Source organism: Candoia aspera, chromosome 1 (assembly GCF_035149785.1).
Source record: "Candoia aspera isolate rCanAsp1 chromosome 1, rCanAsp1.hap2, whole genome shotgun sequence".
Taxonomy (NCBI): domain Eukaryota; kingdom Metazoa; phylum Chordata; class Lepidosauria; order Squamata; family Boidae; genus Candoia; species Candoia aspera.
In genome coordinates, this window is record NC_086153.1 from 177,603,573 (window position 1) to 177,616,106 (window position 12,534).

Genomic DNA, 12,534 nt, shown 5'->3' on the forward strand with positions numbered 1-12,534 from the left:
GTGGAGATGGTTTGGAAGTATTTGGGGGGCTTTTAATATAAAATAAAATTCATCACTTCCTTTTCTGATTGTCATACACCCCTTGACACCAGCTCTTGGAAAAGCAATGTAACACCAAACCAAATGAAACGTGCAACAGCTCCTGCTCAGAAGCAAGCTGACTGGCCATCGTCGGCCAAGGAAGGCTCCCCAGAGCAGGGCATGTCATCCTAGTGAAGTGTCTCCTGTTCTCCCCATCAACGGTCCGGCCCTCGTTGATGACAAACGGCCCGAAGGCATCTTTCACTCCAAGTCCTCTCTCCTAACTGGCCAGGAGCCGAGCGGGCTCGGTTTCCCCTTTAGCTAGCCTCCAGGCAACCAATTCCCCCGGCACTTTTCCCGCAGGGCTTTTCCAAAGTCGATGGATCCGGGGAAAAGACATCCAAGCGGTGGCTGGGCCTCGGCGTCTCCAAGCGAGCTGCACGCACGCTCTTTCCGCTTCCCCGAAGCACTGTCTCAGTAGAGAGGGTGGCGGTGTTTCCCTCGACCAGGATCCGAACCTCCGTTGCGGAGGTCACTGAGTGGGTGAGAGGAATTCAGGAGGATTTGGAAGCCCAGCCAGCCCACCAAAGATTGGAGGAGACCTTGGGACGGAAGTCCACGAAAGCTTCGAGCCTCTCTATCTCCCCAGTGAACCAAGGGCCGGCGGGCTGGGTGGGTGGCTGGAGCGAGCGACCCACCCGTCTGTTCAGCGCGCCGGCTTCACCGGGCGAGCGGCGGCTCTCACCTGTCGATCAGGGCGCTTTCTTCAATCAGCGGCAATAAAGGTGGGGTGGGGGTTGGTCGCTCTCCTTGAGTGGCATTAAAAGGCAGAATAATTGCCAGGGGAAGCAAGAAAGGCGAGACTTGCTCGCCAAGCTCGAAGGGAGGAAGCTCGCTCGCTCGCGCCCCGCACCGCCGTCCTCTCTGGCGAGCGCGATGGGAACCGGCCACATCAAGTAGCTCACGCGGGAGGAAGCGGAGTAGGGGGGCGCCGGCCGTGCCCGATCAACAGGCGGGCGTCGCGGCCCCACGCGGGAGGCCTGCTGCAGCGGTGAGCTACCGAGTCCCGTTCAGGCAGGGACCCAAGGGCTGCGACGGGAGGGGGCGCCCACCCGCCTTTGGACTCACGCGACTGGAAGCGCTTTGGGGCAGAGTCCCCCGAGCTGCGCCAACGCGCTCGGCGAGAAGCTCCCGCCTTCGTTTAGTCCGGGAAACCGGCAAGGGGGCTTTGAAATATGGCCGGCGGGGTGGGCTGGGCTGGGCTGGGCTGGGGCGTGGCCGGGCCATGGGAGCAGAGCCTGGCCTCTGCTCTTCCTCGGGGGAAGGGGGTTCAGGAACCCTTCATCTGCCTGCCGGGGGCGGGCGGCGGTGGGGCGGTGAAGCTGAGGCCTAGAGGGAGAGGCTCGCAAAGCCTCGGCTGCGCTGTGCGTGTTTGCACCTCGTCTTTTTTGCCTTCCTGGCTTGTAAAGCTGGTTTCTCCTCCGCCCCCACTGACCCGGCACAAGTTTTACGACGTCTTTCTAGTGAACTCTCCCTGTCTGCAAGGGGGTGGGGGGACGGGGAAGCGGGCATTCGTCTGCCTGGCCACGAAAAGTGCTGCTGGGGAAATCTCCAGCGGAGTCCCCTCGGTGACGAGCGGGCTCGGGGTAAGAGACGGGCGCAGTTTCCGTCTCTTTCGAAGCCGAGCTGGGTCGGGCTCTGGGCGTCATCGCCAGCGGCTCTCGGCGTACCTTGGAGGGGCTGGGGGCAGACAGCTCCTGGAAGGCGGCGGGTCGAGGGCGCCCGGGAGGGTTCTCTCGGGCTTTCTGGGGAGGGCTGGGTGAGATTTCTTAGGAAGCAGCTGGAGGAAAAGTCAAGCAGACCCACCCTCGAGCGAATGCCCCCAGCGACCCCGCTACTGCCGTGCTTTGTCCTGAGAACGGGAGAGGGAAACGTCTCTCAAGGGTTTGCTGTTTCTGGGCACTCCAGGAGCGCGTCTCCACGTGGGTGCGCGCGTTGTGTCCTCGGCTAGGAGTAAATCCGGTGGGGTCCGTGTAGCGGCAGGATTTGGTCCCGAACACTTTTCTCCCCTTCCTTTCTAAATGTGGCTGGCTGGAATGCGGTTTCCCGAGGAAAGCGAGAAGGGAAACCCAAAGCCTTTCGCTTTCCCCGTCTCTCCCCGACCGCCGAAGATTAGAGAGGGATAATCCGTGGCAAATCTCTCATTAGAGTGAAGAAGCGCCGGGTGCCGCGAGGTTTCCCCAAGCCGGCCGCACCCAACAGCCCCCCAGTTTACGTGCAAGGTGCTAATCGAGTCCAGACGGCGGTGCCTTGAGATCACCCAACGCTCCTTCGCCTGAGACGAAATTCCGCGCTGTTCCGAGGCGCGACGCCTTTGTTCGTTTCTCCCCTCGGGCTTAGAGACCCGCTTTGAGCGAGACTACAGCCCGCGCGTGCCTCTGGGTAGTTCGGCTCCGCGCAGTTTGGGCAGCCAACTTCCGAAGTGGAGTTCCGTTCGCCCCGAAGCGGCCCCGTGCTCTCCGAAATCGAAAGTGTCCCCTCTATTTGCCCTAAGACGCTCCGCTCCGCTCCGCTCCGCGGTTACAGCTGGGCCCCAACGAGGGCCCGCTCTTCTGCATCAAAGTAAGCCTTCGTGAAATAGCCACGGGTGTCAACGCCCTCAAAGGTGCCCCTCCATAAAGAAGGTAGCAGAGCGCACTAACTTAATGAGGGCTTTGGAGTTTTCTCGCCAGTCCTGTGAAAGCTCCGTGGCGGATTCGCCTCTGAGCGGCTGCTAAAATTCTTTCTGGTGCTAAGAGCAACCTCGGCTGGCCGGGAACGGTTAACTGAAAACGAATTGGGATGACGATAAAATAGCACTAGCGGCGAAGTATTTCCAGATCGACCTCTTAAATTCGGCGTATGGATTTCGATCGAAAACCTACTTTTGCGGTGTTGAAAGCCAGCCGGATTCCCTCTGCTCAAAATCGCAAAAAGCGGTCCTTTCTCTTGGAAGTTCAGTAAGGCCGAAGTCCTGAGGCTGGTTTCTCTGGCCGCGAAGTTAGTTAAACTCGGTGTCGCTTCCATCGGAGTGGGCACAAGTCTCGTCTTAAGTCGCTGTGTTGCGGTATTGCAAATTACGCAGAGAGGAGACCCTCAGCCCGAAAGACGTTGGATGCCCGCTTGGGGGAATTATTCTCTCTCAGCCAAGCCCCCCATCCTACGGCCCTCTTCGCCTCTCAGATCTGATAGGTGATTTGCCCTTGCAGTCTTCTGCTGCATTTCCCTGCTCTGTAATGAAGGCTGAGATCCAGAAGATCATTTGTGAAAAGTTTTTATTTTTTAAATGACGCCCTGCACTCTTTATCTCCGAATAAGTTTTCAATTTAAAAAATGACGACTGCAGTCTAACTCAGTGCTTAAATCATCTCTACCTATTACCTTTGAACAAATCCCATTGAACTCAAAGGACTCAACATTTTTAAAGGTGCTGACCACTAAATAAGGGAACCGGTCCCAGAGAGCGTTTCCAGAAAAGTGTTCTATTTGCAGGGACGGGGCGGGGGTCATTTATTAGATCTCAAAACCCGGAAAGGCTAGGATAGATGCACCTTGAACGTGCCTAGTCTTTTTTGGGTTCAGTGGGATTTTCTCATAGATACTTCGAGTATAAGATTGCAGCCTAATTCGGTGCAAAGTAAAATCAAGCCAAATGAAATATATGTTATCTGTAATAATCGTAAGAATAGTGGGGAATCCTCTACAGATGTACTCTCAGAGGCAGGCTGGCCAGCCTGCTGATTGTCCAGAAAGGGCGCATATGCCAAGGAAGGCTGCCAAGAGGGAGGGCATGTCACCTCAGCAAACTGCCTCCTCATCTGACAAGGAGGCATCTTTCCGCTTTCTCCTCCAGCGTCTGGCCCTCTTTGTGGCAAGCTAGAACCAGAAAAGCATCATCTGCTCCAAGTCCTCTCGCTTGACTGCCGGCAGCTTGGAGCTTCCTTTGGCCGGCCTCCAGGCAGCCAGTTCCCCTGCCACATTTCCTGCAGGGCTTTCCAAAGGTGCTGGCTCCAGGGATCCAGCTGGTGGCTTGGCCCCCCACCTCCTGGCAGCTGCATACTTGCTCTCTCCGCTTTTTTCCCAAGGCTGTTCTTTCAGCAGAGAGAAATCGGGGAGGGAGCAGTGGGAAGTGCCAGCTGGATGAGCTCTACAAGTGCACCTGTTAAGCAGAGTCTTCAGTAGGCTGAGTCAGGTGTTGCTGAATTGGGATAGGTAGGGGATTTCATACACCCCACTAAAGCCTAATCCATGGTTTGTAAATGGCTGACTTCATGAGAGCCAAACAAAATGCACCATGATGGTATATTCACAACATTCTTACCATCTTACCCATCCTTACTGAATTCACCCAGAGTTTTAGGTTCTCACTGCTCACAGAACTGTAGGGTTGAGTTTGCACCACACAGCTAGAGTAAAATGTGATGGGCTACTTTACAGTTCTCAGTGCTGTGTGGTGTATCAAGATAGCCAGAAGCTTCCCTCCCAGCCTCCTTGTTTCTTCCTCCCTGGTCTGCACTACAGGCAAAATGAAACGCCTTATCTTAAAGAATGTTATAAACAGGCTTGAACTTTGAGAGAAGTGTTTAGACTGTCCAGGGAGAAGTGCAGGCACAACTGCAGGTTGTTGCTTCCAGTAACTTGGTCTGCTGGGACTTTTCCCAGGGAATACCCATAGGGAGGTCTCTTCATCCAAAGCGAGCCTTGCTCGGGGATACAAGTCCATTAAATATGAAGCGACTTAATATACAAGAAAATAGGCATAACCTATTTCCACTGCAATCAAGGGGTCCAACATGTGGTCCAGCTTTTTGCAGTCTGAAGCTGAGAGAGGACGATTATTCATCATGAGGCAACCTGCAAGAGTTTCAATGCCCTTCCCCATGTGGTTGTGGGGGTGTTATCCATACAAACATATTTCATCCCCTCTCCCCCTCCACAGCAAGTTGTGGGAAGGGATGAGAGACTTAGGAAATGTAGCTTGTCTGAAAAGGCAAATCAATGAGGGCACAGGTGAGAATGAACTCCTGACATATTTTAATTCTAAAGAGGGCGTCTTTAGATGATCAAAAGCTAAAGCAAGTCTGAACTCAGTACTTGTCTGGTATGCACTGTTAGCTTCAGTGAGATAGACTTTTCAGCAGCCTAACTGGATGGAATTGAACTGGTGATGAGCTCCCCCCTCTCTTCCCTGAGTTGGTACACGGCTGCTGCCTGAGCCTTCTGAGAAGATCCAGGTTGTCTCTTACTTTGCCATTGTTGAGCGCTGCCCACCTGCCTGCTTCGTTCTAATGCTTCTTTCTAATCAAAAGTAGGCAATATAGTGCTTGGGATCCCAGCTAGGTGCTTAGGCAGTGCTGCTTTCCCCATCCCAAGGGAGGAACCAGTAGTCTCTTTTTGTGTCACTGCAGCTGGCACAGAATCACATTTGGATACACAGCATAGAGAAGCCACCACTCTGGAGGTGAATATTCCCCAAGAATATCCCTGAGGATGTACAGCACAGCCTACTTAGACAGGAGAGCAATCCTGGGATGCTTTCTGCTTAGCAGGGAGTCCCATTGATTTCCATGGGTCTTCCTCAGAGACATTCAGGTAGAGGATTGTACTCCAGATGACACTAAATCTTATCGATTGCCTTCCCCAACTCAGTGCCTTCCAAAAGGGCTGGACCACAAGTCCTATAATACCCAGCCAGTGAGATAGAAATTATAGAAGATGTAGTTCTATCTGTCTGGAAGGCACCAGGTTGGAGAAAACAATCTTGCCTAGATGGAAGTATTTATTTATTCACCATATTTCTATGCCATGGAAATCAAAATGACACTTGGTGACATACATAGGAAAAAAATACAATATAAAGTATACCCAATAAAAGAAATAAAAATACAATGGCACTATAGCAATACAAGAAAATAGAATAGAAGGGATGACAATGTCAATTCAAATCAGAGGATGCCTTTCTGAAACAGGTCAGTCTTCAAGAGCTTTTGAAAGACCAGCAAAGAATGATTCCTGCAGATCACCATGAACTTGTTCTGGCTCTGAACTTTCAACAAGGGACCATTCTTCTTGCTAAGACTTGGAGATACCTGGACATTGATTACAATAGGAACCACACCATTCATTCTAGTGAATCGCCTGGGTGAACCACATTGCCTTGAAAATACTTGCTTTCACCAGGACCACCTGAACAAATTGAAAATGTTCGTGGAGGTCACTGAGTGGGTGAGAGGAATTCAGGAGGGTTTGGAGGCCCAGCCAGCCCACCAAAGATTGGAGGAGACCTTGGGACGGAAGTCCACGAAAGCTTCGAGCCTCTCTATCTCCCCAGTGAACCAAGGGCCGGCGGGCTGGGTGGGTGGCTGGAGCGAGCGACCCACCCGTCTGTTCAGCGCGCCGGCTTCACCGGGCGAGCGGCGGCTCTCACCTGTCGATCAGGGCGCTTTCTTCAATCAGCGGCAATAAAGGTGGGGTGGGGGTTGGTCGCTCTCCTTGAGTGGCATTAAAAGGCAGAATAATTGCCAGGGGAAGCAAGAAAGGCGAGACTTGCTCGCCAAGCTCGAAGGGAGGAAGCTCGCTCGCTCGCTCGCGCCCCGCACCGCCGTCCTCTCTGGCGAGCGCGATGGGAACCGGCCACATCAAGTAGCTCACGCGGGAGGAAGCGGAGTAAGGGGGCGCCGGCCGTGCCCGATCAACAGGCGGGCGTCGCGGCCCCACGCGGGAGGCCTGCTGCAGCGGTGAGCTACCGAGTCCCGTTCAGGCAGGGACCCAAGGGCTGCGACGGGAGGGGGCGCCCACCCGCCTTTGGACTCGCGCGACTGGAAGCGCTTTGGGGCAGAGTCCCCCGAGCTGCGCCAACGCGCTCGGCGAGAAGCTCCCGCCTTCGTTTAGTCCGGGAAACCGGCAAGGGGGCTTTGAAATATGGCCGGCGGGGTGGGCTGGGCTGGGCTGGGGCGTGGCCGGGCCATGGGAGCAGAGCCTGGCCTCTGCTCTTCCTCGGGGGAAGGGGGTTCAGGAACCCTTCATCTGCCTGCCGGGGGCGGGCGGCGGTGGGGCGGTGAAGCTGAGGCCTAGAGGGAGAGGCTCGCAAAGCCTCGGCTGCGCTGTGCGTGTTTGCACCTCGTCTTTTTTGCCTTCCTGGCTTGTAAAGCTGGTTTCTCCTCCGCCCCCACTGACCCGGCACAAGTTTTACGACGTCTTTCTAGTGAACTCTCCCTGTCCGCAAGGGGGTGGGGGACGGGGAAGCGGGCATTCGTCTGCCTGGCCACGAAAAGTGCTGCTGGGGAAATCTCCAGCGGAGTCCCCTCGGTGACGAGCGGGCTCGGGGTAAGAGACGGGCGCAGTTTCCGTCTCTTTCGAAGCCGAGCTGGGTCGGGCTCTGGGCGTCATCGCCAGCGGCTCTCGGCGTACCTTGGAGGGGCTGGGGGCAGACAGCTCCTGGAAGGCGGCGGGTCGAGGGCGCCCGGGAGGGTTCTCTCGGGCTTTCTGGGGAGGGCTGGGTGAGATTTCTTAGGAAGCAGCTGGAGGAAAAGTCAAGCAGACCCACCCTCGAGCGAATGCCCCCAGCGACCCCGCTACTGCCGTGCTTTGTCCTGAGAACGGGAGAGGGAAACGTCTCTCAAGGGTTTGCTGTTTCTGGGCACTCCAGGAGCGCGTCTCCACGTGGGTGCGCGCGTTGTGTCCTCGGCTAGGAGTAAATCCGGTGGGGTCCGTGTAGCGGCAGGATTTGGTCCCGAACACTTTTCTCCCCTTCCTTTCTAAATGTGGCTGGCTGGAATGCGGTTTCCCGAGGAAAGCGAGAAGGGAAACCCAAAGCCTTTCGCTTTCCCCGTCTCTCCCCGACCGCCGAAGATTAGAGAGGGATAATCCATGGCAAATCTCTCATTAGAGTGAAGAAGCGCCGGGTGCCGCGAGGTTTCCCCAAGCCGGCCGCACCCAACAGCCCCCCAGTTTACGTGCAAGGTGCTAATCGAGTCCAGACGGCGGTGCCTTGAGATCACCCAACGCTCCTTCGCCTGAGACGAAATTCCGCGCTGTTCCGAGGCGCGACGCCTTTGTTCGTTTCTCCCCTCGGGCTTAGAGACCCGCTTTGAGCGAGACTACAGCCCGCGCGTGCCTCTGGGTAGTTCGGCTCCGCGCAGTTTGGGCAGCCAACTTCCGAAGTGGAGTTCCGTTCGCCCCGAAGCGGCCCCGTGCTCTCCGAAATCGAAAGTGTCCCCTCTATTTGCCCTAAGACGCTCCGCTCCGCTCCGCTCCGCGGTTACAGCTGGGCCCCAACGAGGGCCCGCTCTTCTGCATCAAAGTAAGCCTTCGTGAAATAGCCACGGGTGTCAACGCCCTCAAAGGTGCCCCTCCATAAAGAAGGTAGCAGAGCGCACTAACTTAATGAGGGCTTTGGAGTTTTCTCGCCAGTCCTGTGAAAGCTCCGTGGCGGATTCGCCTCTGAGCGGCTGCTAAAATTCTTTCTGGTGCTAAGAGCAACCTCGGCTGGCCGGGAACGGTTAACTGAAAACGAATTGGGATGACGATAAAATAGCACTAGCGGCGAAGTATTTCCAGATCGACCTCTTAAATTCGGCGTATGGATTTCGATCGAAAACCTACTTTTGCGGTGTTGAAAGCCAGCCGGATTCCCTCTGCTCAAAATCGCAAAAAGCGGTCCTTTCTCTTGGAAGTTCAGTAAGGCCGAAGTCCTGAGGCTGGTTTCTCTGGCCGCGAAGTTAGTTAAACTCGGTGTCGCTTCCATCGGAGTGGGCACAAGTCTCGTCTTAAGTCGCTGTGTTGCGGTATTGCAAATTACGCAGAGAGGAGACCCTCAGCCCGAAAGACGTTGGATGCCCGCTTGGGGGAATTATTCTCTCTCAGCCAAGCCCCCCGCCTCTCAGGTGATTTGCCCTTGCAACTTTCTGCTGGAGTCAACGCTCAGACTGATCTCACACGAAGTGGGTATGAGGGTGAGCCTTTCACGCCGTCAAACACACTTTAGTCCTGTCAAAGCGCCCGGGGATGAGAGATGAGGCTGAGAGATGACCCGCCCCATGCACAGTTTCTGGGCTTGGAGGAAAATCCTACCAACTGAATGGAGTTTACTCAAGACTATAATGACGGTATTTTTTTGATCCAAACAGTCCATAATATTCATCAACAGGTGGCTGCTGATACATTTTTTTCCAAAATGTGGACGGTCTTTCAAATAAGGATTATGTGTCCTCTTCCAGAGTTGTGTCCTAATCTCTGCTCTGTGTAAGACTAAGATCTATTACATGTTTTTTTCTTACCGAACACTTCTTTTTCTTTTATTAAAGCGATTCAATCTTATTTCCAAATAAATGGAATTTGTTACTCAAAAGAGAAGATTCCTACTGAGGAGGGCTGCAATTCTGTACATGCAACACATTTGAGTAAATCCCATTGAATCCAAAGACCTGGGAGAGTATGCATTCAGACTGCGTCCATGCTAGCCTTTTTTCCCTTTTGTGTTCCAGTCGCTTTTAAATTACACTTTTGTGGGTAAAACCGTTTTCCGGGAAATCTCTGGGACTCAGATTCATTAACTGGTAGCAAACAGGTTCTTTACAACTTGCTGGCATGCTTAAAACAAAGGTGAGGCAACCTCAGTGTTCAAATGCCAAGCAGGCAGTATGCCTGCCTTTCTCTAAAACAAGAACAGCAACAAATGTGGTTAACCAAACGTGGTTAAAAGAGCAATCATCGGGGGACCAGAGCTATGTTTTGACTTGCATGGAAGTTTATACACTTTTCCAGAGATTGGAGTGTGCAAATAACACAGGATCTTCAAAATGGAAACTGAGCTGTTCCATTTTGAAGGTAAAGAGTTTTTCCTGCTGAGGGGTTCAAAACGCTCCATTACACCATGCCCTGCCACCACTTTGCCATTGCTATTTTCACAGAAATTGGTTCACCATGCAGCAATTTGCCAGCTTTTGGGCTACAGCTGTTTGACTACAGTCTGGGGGACACTGACTTTGTTCCTCTCTTAAAGCCCATCCATCAGTCAATGGAAATGGTGCAAAGTGGATTTAGGTTGGAGTCAGCAGTGCTAAATAGATCTGCAAGCCGATGGATTGGGAAGTGAAGGAGATTTGTTCCCTTCTTATGCAAGGAAGAAGCCCAGTGTGTTTCTCTGGGCTGCGTTCTGAAAGAGAGGCTATGAAATCCTCAGGATTTGCTTTTTAAGTTTAAAACTGAGAGCTTAAGTATATGCAGAGTTTAAGGACATGCAGAAACTGCCTTGAGAGCTTGAGCCTTTTAAGAAAGAGGCAGAAATTTTTGAGCCTACTCCATAGTAAGTCTCATTTGAGTTGGGAATGAAATCCAAATGTTTCAGGAAACTGGATTAGCTACCTTACACAGAGGGAGTGGGGGAGAGAGAGACCTAATTTGCTCCTTCAGCAACACATCCATCAACCACTGGAATGAGCTGGGTTTATTTTGCTAAGGACCCAGATTTAAATCTCCTGGTTACACAAGTGAAAAAAGGGAATGGAATGCTTTTTTTCTGGACACTTCTGTACCCGGTGCCTCGCTGTCACTGTTAAAGCTACTAGCCACAGGAGAAAAAAGCTCATCTGGCTTCTTCCAAGGTCACAGGCCTAGGACTGCAGTGTAAAGATGGCCAGAGTTGATGAAGGGCACACTGACCTATTCAGGGCGCTCCACACACTTTCTCTTGTGTGACCTTTCTGAATAGGCTGAGCTCAGATAGAATGGCTAGCTAAGGCTGCAAGAGAGCGTGGGGATACCCTTTGTACCTGCCCTGTTGGGACTTTTAGCAAAGACATTCTGCCACTTCTCGTCCCACCCCATTCTAAGGGTTTCTACCGGAAATAAATGTGGTAGTTGTTACGCAGACATCAAGTCTGAGAATGCAGAAGCACCATGGAGCCCAGCAGCTTCTGGCTGGCATTGCTACACAAGGACTGAACAGATGCGGCATCCCCTTTTGCCACCAACTGCTGCCAGGGCATTACTCTGATCCCAGCATAAGGAGCCTGAAGGGATAACTGGTTCTTTTGAGCAGTAGGACAGCTCCATCAAAGACTTGCTGGGCAGCTGGCAACACAGTGTGCAGGGCAAATGAATGGGCTCTTAGGTCTCCCTGTTCTCTCTCTCCCGCTTCCCCCCAAAGGCCTTTTCTGGTTTTTCTGCTGAGTGCTTGGCTCAGTTTCCCCTTTGGATCCAAGCATGTGTGCCGTGCTGGCTTTACAGACCTACATTTACCTGGCCTGGGTGGCACTAGCATTCCCTGCTACTGAAGGCAAACAGGTTAGAGGAACACCCATGGAGGGAACTCCTTATCCCAGCCCACCCAAAATGGGCTCACCAGAGTGGCCCTTGTACAGCACAGCCAGGTGTTTGTTACTTTTGCTGTAGCTAAAGTATGAAGTACAGCTGAACAGACTGAACACAGGGTGGCGCTGCCTGAAGGACAAGCCTTACTCAAGCTGGGATATGCTAAGCAGCCCTTCGCTTTCTCTGGCTGCAGCCAGGGCCGCAAGGGGGGGGGGGCGGCAAGCAAGGCATGTGCCCAGGTGCCGCGGTGAGGGGGTGCCAAAATGAGCGCTGGTGGGGGCACTAAAATGGGCGTGGAATCCATGTTTGCCCCGGGTGACACAGACCCTAGTTGCGGCCCTGGCTGCAGCCCTGTCCCTCTTTCCCTCCTGATTATTTCCAATGGGATTTATTAAGGGCAAGATCAGAGCCAACATGCCCACATTGATAGAAGCTGTTGTACTCTAAGAAGTCGGTCCAGAGCTTGAGAAAGAACAGGCCTCCTGGCTCATGGTGCCAAATGCCTGTCTGCTGGGGGGTGGGGGGGGGGTGGGGGAGAGGGCAAGCAGCCAGGTTTCCGTTCTTTTGCCACTGTAAAAAGGCCTAAGGTGCAAGTGACCAGCTCCTCCTCTGCCCATAAGAGCTCACTCCCTGCCCCACTGCTGGCATAAAACATTCTTCTTGATGCAAGGGTAGAGGCACCAGGAGCTGATCTGCTCTCTTGGATTAACCATCCTCATTCCCTCTTGAGAAGGAACCCTATTCTTGGGCCAGAGAGGAGGGCTGGAAGCCAAAAGCCCATCCCTGCTCCCAGTACACCCTGAAACTAGGAAATCAGCAGCAACAGCTTGTTGGCCTTTTCCTGGCTAAGTCAGATCTTTCTTGCCCACAATTCAAGTCAAGAGTTACCAGCTTAGAATCAGGGTGCCTGTTTTAATTCTTGGCTCCTTACTGAAAGTCTTGCAAGAAAATTGTCCCTTGCCTCCACAGCCAAAGCCCAGCTCAAGCTCTTAAATTCTGGCTTGCATTTACATTTTAAATCTTTCTCAACAGGTGGACAAGTCATTCACCATGGTACTTTCTGGCCCTGTTCATAGCTGAGAGGGGGAAGTAGACACCACTTTGTTTCAGAAGATATATGCACATGCACACTAAGATAAAAGAAAGGATGCCATGGGGAGC